Source organism: Salmo salar, chromosome 26 (assembly GCF_965601325.2).
Source record: "Salmo salar chromosome 26, fSalSal1, whole genome shotgun sequence".
Taxonomy (NCBI): Eukaryota; Metazoa; Chordata; class Actinopteri; order Salmoniformes; family Salmonidae; genus Salmo; species Salmo salar.
In genome coordinates, this window is record NC_138316.1 from 3093839 (window position 1) to 3106317 (window position 12479).

Sequence of the window (12479 nt, forward strand, 5' to 3'; positions counted from 1 at the left end):
ATGGGTTATGACCCAGATTGCAGTTCCTATGGCTTCCACTAGATGTCAACATTCTTTAGACATTGTTTCAGGCTTGTTTTCTGACAAATTAAGAAGAATGAGACCTTTCTCTCAGTGGACTGTAGAATCATGCAGTGCTGGTTTTGCGCGTAAATTAGTGCGCGCCCTTCTTTGTTTTTCCTTTCTATTGAATACGCTATTTTCCGGTTGAAATATTATCGATTATTTAGACAATTGACAACCTGAGGATTAATTATGAACATCATTTGACATGTTTCGACGAACTTTACCGGTACCATTAGGATGTATTCGTCTGCATGTTTTGACCGCCTTTGAGCCAGTGGATTACTGAACAAAGCACACCAACAAAACTGAGTTTTCGGGATATAAAGAGGGACTTTATCGAACAAAACAAACATTTATTGTGTAGCTGGGACTCTTGTGACTGCAACCATATGAATATCTTCAAAGGTAAGGGATTCATTTTATCGCTATTTCTGACTTTTGTAATTCCTTTACTATTCTAAGAGACTTGGCAGTGTGGTAAGAGGATTGGTATGTTGCCTCAGAGCTGTAGCAGTAGCTACAGAGGCCGTGTTAGCCTGTGCTGACATTGTTGCAATGTGCCCATTAACCATTCTAGTTCCTCATGCTGTTCATGCTCTCATCTCACAGGCACGGACCGCCCATCTCACTCCATCACGGCTGCTACATTATCAGAATGTGCAGTTGACAATGTCTCATGTTACCCTGAAGCGGTGCACGGTTCTTAACCCTGCTACTCTTCTACCAACTGACGATGATGGTGAACCCCACGAGGGTGCTGTCCTGGTAGACCAAGTCTGTAAGCCCCGCCCTAATCTGTCTGATGTGCCTTTGATAAACGCTGAATTGGAACTGTTTGTTAATGGCTCCGCACAAAAATCCCCTCAAGGCGAACCATTAGTGGCTTATGCAGTAACTACGGCTGCGACTAGCCTAGAGAGCGCTAAATTACCGTTGGTGAGCTCAAGCTGCAGAATTGTTTGCTAGAGCATGCATTTTGGCGAAAGATAAAACTGTTACGATCTACACTGACAGCAGGTATGCATTTGGGGTTGTGCATGACTTCGGTACACTCTGGAAGCAACGTGGGTTCCTCACCTCATCTGGTAAGACAATTTTGTATTCTAAATTGGATGAAAACTGGTTAGAGGCTATTTTGTTGCCTACCTCCATTTCTGTTTGTAAGTGTCAAGCTCACACTAATGCCTCTGACCCTGTTTCTAAAGGAAATACTGTTGCTGATATGACTGCTAAGGCAGCCACAATGTCAACTGTCTCCCCCATACTCCAGATGATTTCACTTCCTGTCTCTGCTAAAAACATGTTTTCTTTACATGATGTTTCTGATCTGCAATCAGGTGCAGGGCCTAGGGAAGTGAGGCTATGGAGGAAAAAATTGTTTGTTTGGCACACAGAGGAACCTCTGGCTGGGGTGAAACGGTCTTCCCATTTTACCCAGATCTTGCTTCCCCTATGTGGCTAAGTTGGCACATGGCCAAGACCATGTGTCAAAGGGGGTAGTTGTAGAAACTGTACTTCATTTTTGGTTTGCTCCTGGATTTTCTGTTTTTTTGCGGAGCAATTTTGTGCTAAGTGTGTGATTTGTATGATTAACAATGTAGGCAGAGGATGGCTGAGGCTGGATTGCCATTAGTAACAGTAATTCCTCTGATGTACATGCGTGGATGTTATACTGGTTTAGTACCTCATGAAATACTCACACGAAGACCCATGAAAATACTAAACACCCCGTTCCCACAGAATAGGCTGACACTGATGGACTGTGAGGACCAAATGGTAAGTTACTGTCCTGCACATAACAATGTTCTGAAGTCTATTTTCCCCAGGGTAAAAGCTGCTTTACCTGGACCACTCCACAAACTTCAGCCAGGCGATTGGGTGGTCATCAAGGACCTCCGCAGAAAGATTAGGCACCAACAGCACTGGACTGGTCCATTCCAGGTGCTCCAGACGACACAGACAGGGGTGAAGGACGCAGAAAGGTCTACTTAGGTTCACGTCAGCCACTGCAGGAAGGTTCCCCACAACCCAAGCGATGAATTGTTGTCGGCAACCCTAGTGGCCATGGGAAGACCAGGACTGGACTCTAAGCATCATTTCATACACCAGAGTTGAGGAACAATGGGAAAGTAATTCTGCTTTGAAAGTTGATCAACTTAACCTCACTTTTGAAAAATGGCCCTTGAATGTTTTGGTAAACCTACTGGAGAGCTCTTCTTTGTCTTCACCCATTCAGCATCGTTCACACCCTCTTAAGCCTTAACCCCGCTCAACACTTTAACCTCTATGGGCTAGGTGGGACGCTTGCTACGTAACAGCCACTGGCAGCCTGTGGCGCGAATTACAAATTCCTCAAAAATCCTATTACTTCAATTTCTCAAACATATGACTATTTTACAGCTATTTAAAGACAAGACTCTCATTAATCTAACCACACTGTCCGATTTCAAAAAGGCTTTACAACGAAAGCAAAACATTAGATTATGTCAGCAGAGTACCAAGCCAGAAATAATCAGACACCCATTTTTCAAGCCAGCATATAATGTCACCAAAACCCAGAAGACAGCTAAATGCAGCACTCACCTTTGATGATCTTCATCAGATGACAACCCTAGGACATTATGTTATACAATACATGCATGTTTTGTTCAATCAAGTTCATATTTATATCAAAAACCAGCTTTTTACATTAGCATGTGACGTTCAGAACTAGCATACCCCCCGCAAACTTCCGGGGAATTTGCTAACAATTTACTAAATTACTCACAATAAACGTTCACAAAAAGCATAACAATTATTTTAAGAATTATAGATACAGAACTCCTCTATGCACTCGATATGTCCGATTTTAAAATAGCTTTTTGGTGAAAGCACATTTTGCAATATTCTAAGTACATAGCCCAGCAATCACGGGCTAGCTTTTTAGACACCCGGCAAGTTTAGCACTCACCAAAATCAGATTTACTATTACAAAAATGTTATTACCTTTGTTGTCTTCATCAGAATGCACTCCCAGGACTGCTACTTCAATAACAAATGTTGTTTTGGTCCCAAATAATCCATCGTTATATCCGAATAGCGCCGTTTTGTTCGTGCTTTCCAGAAACTATCCGAAATGGTATATCAGGGTCGTGCGCATGGCGCAATTCGTGACAAAAAAATTCTAAATATTCCATTACCGTACTTCGAAGCATGTCAACCGCTGTTTAAAATAAATTTTTATGCAATTTATCTCGTAAAAAAGCAATAATATTCCGACCGGGAATCTCCTTTTCGGCAAACAGAGGAAAAATCACAAAGACGGGGGCGGCCAGGGCACACGCCTAAGCCCACAGTCCCTTGATCGGCCACTTGAGAAAGGCGATAATGTGTTTCAGCCTGGGGCTGGGATGACGACATTCTGTTTTTTCCCAGGCTCTGAGAGCCTATGGAAGACGTAGGAAGTGTCACGTTAGAGCAGAGATCCTTTGTAATTGAATGAGATGGCAAAGAAGTTCAAGAAATGGTCAGACAGGGTACTTCCTGTACAGAATCTTCTCAGGTTTTGACCTGCCATTTGAGTTCTGTTATACTCACAGACACCATTCAAACAGTTTTAGAAACTTTGGAGTGTTTTCTATCCAAAGCCAATAATTATATGCATATTCTAGTTACTGGGCAGGAGTAGTAACCAGATTAAATCGGGTACGTTTTTTATCCAGCCGTGAAAATACTGCCCCCTAGCCATAAAAGGTTAAATGTTTGAATATGAAACTATTTGTGAAAAGATTAAATGCATGGGTTATAAACTATGAAACACACCCTTCTCTCCCTCCACTATATAAGTCCTTGATGAAAATGTAACCTTCTGTTCCGAGGATGATAGGACGACGGTCCATACGTTAAAAAGGACTAACATGTCAACAACAGAACTAAGCCAACCTCAGCGTGAGCTTTGGTTGTGAATGGTATGAACTTTGAACTCTTATTCACTAAAGAAGTGAGACATCCTAGCCATTGAGTTAGCAACAGCAGCTGTTAACGTGGGCTAGGAAAGAACGGACAACGTATCCAGTCTAACACACAACAAAGATACTACAACATATCCAATTTACCACCAGAGACATTCTTCCGAGGACAGCAAGATCTCTGTTGGGCAACACGACCAGCATCTACGACCAACCTACCGAAGCGCAGCTCAGAGTAAATATTTATTGCATTTCCCTTTTCCAAATCGGCAGTAATTTAGAATGCATAAGATACTGTATTTACGAAAGCTTAGCTTCTCCCTTTGTTCCTCAGTCTTCCCGCTCTTTCAAGCAAGCCCAAACCCCTCTCTTTGTGTAACCAGCCGTCATACAGGTTCCGTCCACCAGGGACGTTTTCTGTATGACATAATTTGCATTTTGTGTATATGTAATTCTGTGTGATTAGTTAGGTATTTAGTAAATAAATAATTAAACCCAATTTTGTATTGCTGATTCAACTTGTTAGCCAGGGTTCGTGAAGATAACCAAGAATTTACAACTTTCAGATGACACTGAAATAAGGTGACGATTAATAATGACTGCTATTGATGTAAAATATTACTAGGTCTTTAAGAGTTTATTCGGAAGATAACAGCTCTATAAACATTATTTCGTGGTGCCCCGACTTTCTAGTTAATTAAATTCACATGATTAGCTAAATCACATTTACATTTACGTCATTTAGCAGATGCTCTTATCCAGAGCGACTTACAAATTGGTGCATTCACCTTATGATATCCAGTGGAACAACCACTTTACAATAGAACGTCTATATATTTTTTTGGGGGGTGGGGGGGTGGGTTAGAAGGATTACTTTATCCTATCCCAGGTATTTCTTAAAGAGGTGGGGTTTCAGGTGTCTCCGGAAGGTGGTGATTGACTCCGCTGTCCTGGCGTCGTGAGGGAGCTTGTTCCACCATTGGGGTGCCAGAGCAGCGAACAGTTTTGACTGGGCTGAGCGGGAACTGTGCTTCCGCAGAGGTAGGGGGGCCAGCAGGCCAGAGGTGGATGAACGCAGTGCCCTTGTTTGGGTGTAGGGACTGATCAGAGCCTGAAGGTACGGAGGTGCCGTTCCCCTCACAGCTCCGTAGGCAAGCACCATGGTCTTGTAGCAGATGCGAGCTTCAACTGGAAGCCAGTGGAGTGTGCGGAGAAGCGGGGTGACGTGAGAGAACTTGGGAAGGTTGAACACCAGACGGGCTGCGGCGTTCTGGATGAGTTGTAGGGGTTTAATGGCACAGGCAGGGAGCCCCGCCAACAGCGAGTTGCAGTAATCCAGACGGGAGATGACAAGTGCCTGGATTAGGACCTGCGCCGTTTCCTGTGTAAGGCAGGGTCGTACTCTGCGAATGTTGTAGAGCATGAATCTACAGGATCGGGTCACCGCCTTGATGTTAGCGGAGAACGACAGGGTGTTGTCCAGGGTCACGCCAAGGCTCTTAGCACTCTGGGAGGAGGACACAATGGAGTTGTCAACCGTGATGACGAGAGCATGGAACGGGCAGTCCTTCCCCGGGAGGAAGAGCAGCTCCGTCTTGCCGAGGTTCAGCTTGAGGGGGTGATCCATCATCCACACTGATATGTCTGCCAGACATGCAGAGAGGCGATTCACCACCTGGTTATCAGAAGGGGGAAAGGAGAAGATTAATTGTGTGTCGTCTGCGTAGCAATGATAGGAGAGACCATGTGAGGATATGACAGAGCCAAGTGACTTGGTGTATAGCGAGAATAGGAGAGGGCCTAGAACTGAGCCCTGGGGGACACCAGTGGTGAGAGCACATGGTGCGGAGATGGATTCTCGCCACGCCACCTTGTAGGAGCGACCTGTCAGGTAGGACGCAATCCAAGAGTGAGCCGCGCCAGAGATGCCCAACTCGGAGAGGGTGGAGAGGAGGATCTGATGGTTCACAGAATCAAAGGCAGCAGATAGGTCTAGAAGGATGAGAGCAGAGGAGAGAGAGTTAGCTTTAGCGGTGCGGAGAGCCTCTGTGACACAGAGAAGAGCAGTCTCAGTTGAATGACCAGTCTTGAAACCTGACTGATTTGGATCAAGAAGGTCATTCTGAGAGAGATAGCAAGAGAGCTGGCCAAGGACGGCACGCTCAAGAGTTTTGGAGAGAAAAGAAAGAAGGGATACTGGTCTGTTGTTGTTGACATCAGAGGGATCGAGTGTACATTTTTTGAGAAGGGGTGCAACTCTGGCTCTCTTGAAGACGGAAGGGACGTAGCCAGCGGTCAAGGATGAGTTGATGAGCGAGGTGAGGTAGGGGAGAAGGTCTCCGGAAATGGTCTGGAGAAGAGAGGAGGGGATAGGGTCAAGTGGGCAGGTTGTTGGGCAGCCGGCCGTCACAAGTCGCAAGATTTCATCTGGAGAGAGAGGGGAGAAAGAGGTCAAAGCATAGGGTAGGGCAATGTGAGCAGGACCAGCGGTGTCGTTTGACTTAACAAACGAGGATCGGATGTCGTCTACCTTCTTTTCAAAATGGTTGACGAAGTCATCCGCAGAGAGGGAGGAGGGGGGCAGGGGGAGGAGGATTCAGGAGGGAGGAGAAGGTGGCAAAGAGCTTCCTAGGGTTAGAGGCAGATGCTTGGAATTTAGAGTGGTAGAAAGTGGCTTTAGCAGCAGAAACAGAGGAAGAAAATGTAAAGAGGAGGGAGTGAAAAGATGCCAGGTCCGCAGGGAGGCTAGTTTTCCTCCATTTTCGCTCGGCTGCCCAGAGCCCTGTTCTGTGAGCTCGCAATGAGTCGTCAAGCCACGGAGCAGGAGGGGAGGACCGAGCCGGCCGGGAGGATAGGGGACATAGAGAGTCAAAGGATGCAGAAAGGGAGGAGAGGAGGGTTGAGGAGGCAGAATCAGGAGATTGGTTGGAGAAGGATTGAGCAAAGGGAAGAGATGATAGGATGGAAGAGGAGAGAGTAGCAGGAGAGAGAGAGCGAAGGTTGCGACGGCGCAATACCATCTGAGTAGGGGCAGAGTGAGTAGTGTTGGAGGAGAGCGAGAGGGAAAAGGATACAAGGTTGTGGTCGGAGACTTGGAGGGGAGTTGCAGTGAGATTAGTAGAAGAACAGCATCTAGTAAAGATGAGGTCAAGCGTATTGCCCTCCTTGTGAGTAGGGGGGGACGGTGAGAGGGTGAGGTCAAAAGAGGAGAGGAGTGGAAAGGAGGCAGAGAGAAATGAGTCAAAGGTAGACGTAGGGAGGTTAAAGTCACCCTGAACTGTGAGGGGTGAGCCATCCTCAGGAAAGGAACTTATCAAGGCGTCAAGCTCATTGATGAACTCTCCAAGGGAACCTGGAGGGCGATAAATGATAAGGATGTTAAGCTTGAAAGGGCTGGTAACTGTGACAGCATGTAATTCAAATGAGGAGATAGACAGATGGGTCAGGGGAGAAAGAGAGAATGTCCACTTGGGAGAGATGAGGATTCCAGTGCCACCACCCCGCTGACCAGATGCTCTCGGGCTATGCAAGAACACGTGGTCAGACGAGGAGAGAGCAGTAGGAGTAGCAGTGTTTTCTGTGGTAATCCATGTTTCCGTCATCGCCAAGAAGTCGAGGGACTGGAGGGTAGCATGAGATGAACTCTGCCTTGTTGGCCGCAGACCGGCAGTTCCAGAGGCTGCCGGAGACCTGGAACTCCATGTGGGTCTTGCGCGCTGGGACCACCAGGTTAGAGTGGCAGCAGCCACACGGTGTGAAGCGTTTGTATGGCCTGTGCAGAGAGGACAGAACAGGGATAGACAGACACATAGTTGACAGGCTACAGGAGAGGCTACGCTAATGCAAAGGAGATTGGAATGAAAATTAACTAAACAACTGGGGAAGCGAGAGAGCAGGGCCTCCCCCACTAACCATTCACTGAAACACTCAAATATAACTTTTCCAACTTCCACTTTAGAAATTATAATTGATGTAAACTACAGTGGTTCAATGTTTCCAGGAATAGGCTCAAACTTAGTTTATTCAGCTAGATAACTTGGTACAGTATTCTTCCGTGAAACCCACCCTGTTAGTTTATGACGCCATAGCTAACTAGCATGCTAGCATCCAATAACACACGGTTAGCAACAATACTTGGTTACAACAAACTACCAATGGATCATTCGTGTCCGTGTCTAGTTCCTTTCATAACGCAGAAGTAATTAAACGTTGGCTAGCTAACACAAAGTCAGTCCTGCTAGCTACACAAGTGGACTTCACATCTCGAACGTTCAGGAAGTTAAGCTTACGTTGCAAAAATCTTGTTGACTAAAATGATAAATGATACAGTACTGCTAGCTGGTAGAGTTGGCTAGCTAGCAGTGGCTGCGTTGTTGACTTTGTTTGAAAATGTAGCTGGCTAGCTAACCTGTTAGGGCTAGGGGGCAGTATTTACACCGCTGGATAAAAAACGTACCCGATTTAATCTGGTTACCACTCCTACCCAGTAACTAGAATATGCATATACTTATTACATATGGATAGAAAACACCCTAAAGTTTCTAAAACTGTTTGAATGGTGTCTGTGAGTATAACAGAACTCATTTGGCAGGCAAAAACCTGACAAGGTTTCATGCAGGAAGTGGCCTGTCTGACAAGGTGTCGTTCTTCTTGTCTCTGTTTATTGAAGAGTGAGGATCTTAGCTGTCCCGTGACACTTCCTACGGCTGCCATAGGCTCTCAGAAGGCGGCAAAACACAGAATCGTGGCTTTGCAGGCTCTGGCTGAAAAAAAGTAGCGCGTTTGGGTAGTGGCTGGTTACAGTACTGTGAGACTCAGGCTCGTGCCCGCGTCGACCGAAAGCTGTGTTTTCTTTCCTCTGTTTAGCTAAATGGACATTCCCGGTCGGAATATTATCGCTTTTTTACGAGAAAAATTGCATAAAAATGGATTTTAAACAGCGGTTGACATGCTTCGAAATACGGTAATGGAAAATTTAGATTTTCTTTGTCACGAATTGCGCCATGCGCGCGACCCTGATTTACCATTTCAGATAGTGTCTGGGACGCACGAACAAAACGCCGCTATTCGGATATAACGATGGATTATTTTGGACCAAACCAACATTTGTTATTGAAGTAGCAGTCCTGGGAGTGCATTCTGACGAAGACAACAAAAGGTAATCAAACTTTTATTATAGTAAATCTGATATTGGTGAGTGCTAAACTTGGTCGGTGTCTAAATAGCTAGCCCGTGATGCCTGGGCTATGTACTTAGAATATTGCAAAATGTGCTTTCACCAAAAAGCTATTTTAAAATCGGACATATCGAGTGCATAGAGGAGTTCTGTATCTATAATTCTTAAAATAATTGTTATGCTTTTTGTGAACGTTTAGCGTGAGTAATTTAGTAAATTGTTAGCGAATTCCCCGGAAGTTTGCGGGGGGTATGCTAGTTCAAAACGTCACATGCTAATGTAAAAAGCTGGTTTTTGATATAAATATGAACTTGATTGAACAAAACATGCATGTATTGTATAACATAATGTCCTAGGGTTGTCATCTGATGAAGATCATCAAAGGTTAGTGCTGCATTTAGCTGTCTTCTGTGTTTTTGTGACATTATATGCTAGCTTGAAAAATGAGTGTCTGATTATTTCTGTCTTGGTACTCTGCTGACATAATCTAATGTTTTGCTTTCGTTGTAAAGCCTTTTTGAAATCGGACAGTGTGGCTAGATTAACGAGAGTCTTGTCTTTAAATAGCTGTAAAATAGTCATATGTTTGAGAAATTGAAGTAATAGCATTTCAAAGGTTTTGAAAATCGCGCCACAGGATTCAACTGGCTGTTACGTAGGTGGGACGAATTCGTCCCGCCTAGCCCAGAGAGGTTAACCTCGATAGTTACTCTGTACTACACCTTTATCTTTGATACAAAGACAACTATGTAGCTAGCTAACATTACACTAATCAAATCGTTCCGTTGTAATGTATTTAGTTTCTACAGTACTGCTAGTTGGTGAAGTTGGCTAGCTAGCAGTGGCTGTGGTGTTGACTTTGTTTGGAAAACGGCGTTGCTGCAAACAAATACAGCTGGCTAGCTAACCTTGTTAGTTTCTCAAAGCTACACCTTTATCTTTGATACAAAGACAGCAAAGACAACTATGTAGCTAGCTAACATTACAATAATCAAATCGTTCCATTGTAATGTAATGTAATCAGGTAATATTAATTACAGAGAAAGTATTTTATAGAATAGCATGTCATATCACTTAATCCGGCATAGCCAAAGACACGACAACAGTACCAGTCAAGTTTGGACACACCTACTTATTTTTACTATTTTCTACATTGTAGAATAATAGCGAAGACATCAAAACTATGAAATAACACACATGGATTCATGTAGTAACCAAAACAATTGTTAAACAAATCAAAATCTATTTTATATTTGACATTCTTCAAAGTAGTCACCCTTTGCCTTGATGACACCTTTGAACACTCTTGGCATTCTGTCAACCAGTGTCACCTTTCCAACAGTCTTGAAGGAGTTCCCACATATGCTGAGCACTTGTTGGTTGCTTTTCGTTCACTCTGCGGTCCAACTCATCCTAAACCATCTCAATTGGGTTGAGGTCGGGTGATTGTGGAGACCAGGTCATCTGATGCAGCACTCCATCACTCTCCTTCTTGGTCAAATAGCCCTTACACAGCCTGGAGGTGTGTTGGGTCATTGTCCTGTTGAAAAGCAAATGATAGTCCCACTAAGCGCAAACCAGATGGGATGGCGCATTGCTGCAGAATGCTGTGGTAGCCATGCTGGTTAAGTGTGCCTTGAATTCTAAATAAGTCACCAGCAAAGCCCCCCCACACCATCACACCTCCTCCTCCATGCATCACAGTAGGAACCACACATGCAGAGATCATCCATTCACATACACTGCGTCTCACAAAGACACAGCGGTTGGAACAAAAAATCTCACATTTGGATTCATCAGACCGAAGGACAGATTTCCACCAGTCTAATGTCCATTGCTCATGTAAGTATCTTATTGTTATTGTTGTCCTTTAGTAGTGGTTTCTTTGCAGAAATTCAACCACGAAGGCCTGATTCATGCAGTCTCCTCTGAACAGTTGATGTTGAGATGTGTCTGTTACTTGAACTCCGAAGCATTTATTTGGGCTGCAATCTGAGGTGCAGTTAACTCTGATGAACTTATCCTTGGCAGCAGAGGTAACTCTTGGTCTTCCTTTCCTGTGGCAGTCCTCATGAGAGCCAGTTTCATCATAGCGATTGATGGTTTTTGCGACTGCACTTGAAGAAACTTTCAAAGTTCTTGAAATGTTCGGACTTATTCTTTTGACACGACTATAAATTCTTGGACCCCGGGTGGTAGGAGATGGTGAAATATAGAATTGAGTGAATAGCAGGGCCCATCGAGCTTGCCTGGAGTTGAGGTGCTTGGCGGTGCGGAGAAATTCCAAGTTCTTGTGATCTGTCCATACTATGAATGGGTGTTCCACCCCCTCTAACCAGTGCCTCCACTCCTCCAACACCATCTTCACCTCGAGTAGTTCTCGGTTACCCACGTCGGGATTTCTTTCCGTGGTGTTGAGACGATGGGAGAGGAAAGAGCAGGGATGCAGCTTTAGGTCCTAGGCAGAACGCTGGGACAGAACGTCCCCCACTCTGAAGTCTGAGGCGTCGACCTCCACCACGAACTGCTGGGACGGATCTGGATGGATTAGGATGGGGCGGTAGTGAATTGGTGCTTGAGGTCCAAGAAAGCCCGGTCCGCAGCTGGAGACCACATGAATGGGACCTTGGGAGAGGTTAGTGGTGAAAGGGGGGAATCCAGGGTGCTGTAACCCTGGATGAACCGGCGGTAGAAATTGGCGACCTCAGGAAGCGTTGCAGCTGCTCTCTGGAGGTGGGATGCGGCCAATCCACCACCGCTCTCACCTTTCCAGGATCCATCTGTATTTTGCCTGCAGCTATGATGTATCCAAAGACGGAAATGGTGGTGCGATGGAATTCACATTTCTCCGCTTTGACGAACAGCTGGTACTCGAGAAGACGGCGCAGGTCTTGTCGGACATGTTCTTGAGCCGAGCGAGGAAAAAAAGAGGATGTCATCGAGGTAGATGAACATGAACCGGTTCAACATGTCACAGAGAATGTCGTTAACCAGGGCCTGGAACACAGCAGGAGCGTTGGTCAGTCCGAATGGCATCACCAGGTATTCGTAGTGCCTGCTAGCCGTGTTAAAGGCGGTCTTCCACTCGTACCCTTCCAGTATCTGTACCAGATGGTAGGCGTTCCGAGGGGTCAACTTCGAGAAGATGGTAGACCCCTGGAGAGGCTCAAAAGCCAAGGCAATGAGTGGAAGCGGGTAACGGTTTTTAACCGTGATGTTATTCAGGCCCCAGTAGTTGATACACAGGGGCAGAGATGTGTCTTTCTCCACAAAGAAGAACCCTGCACCGG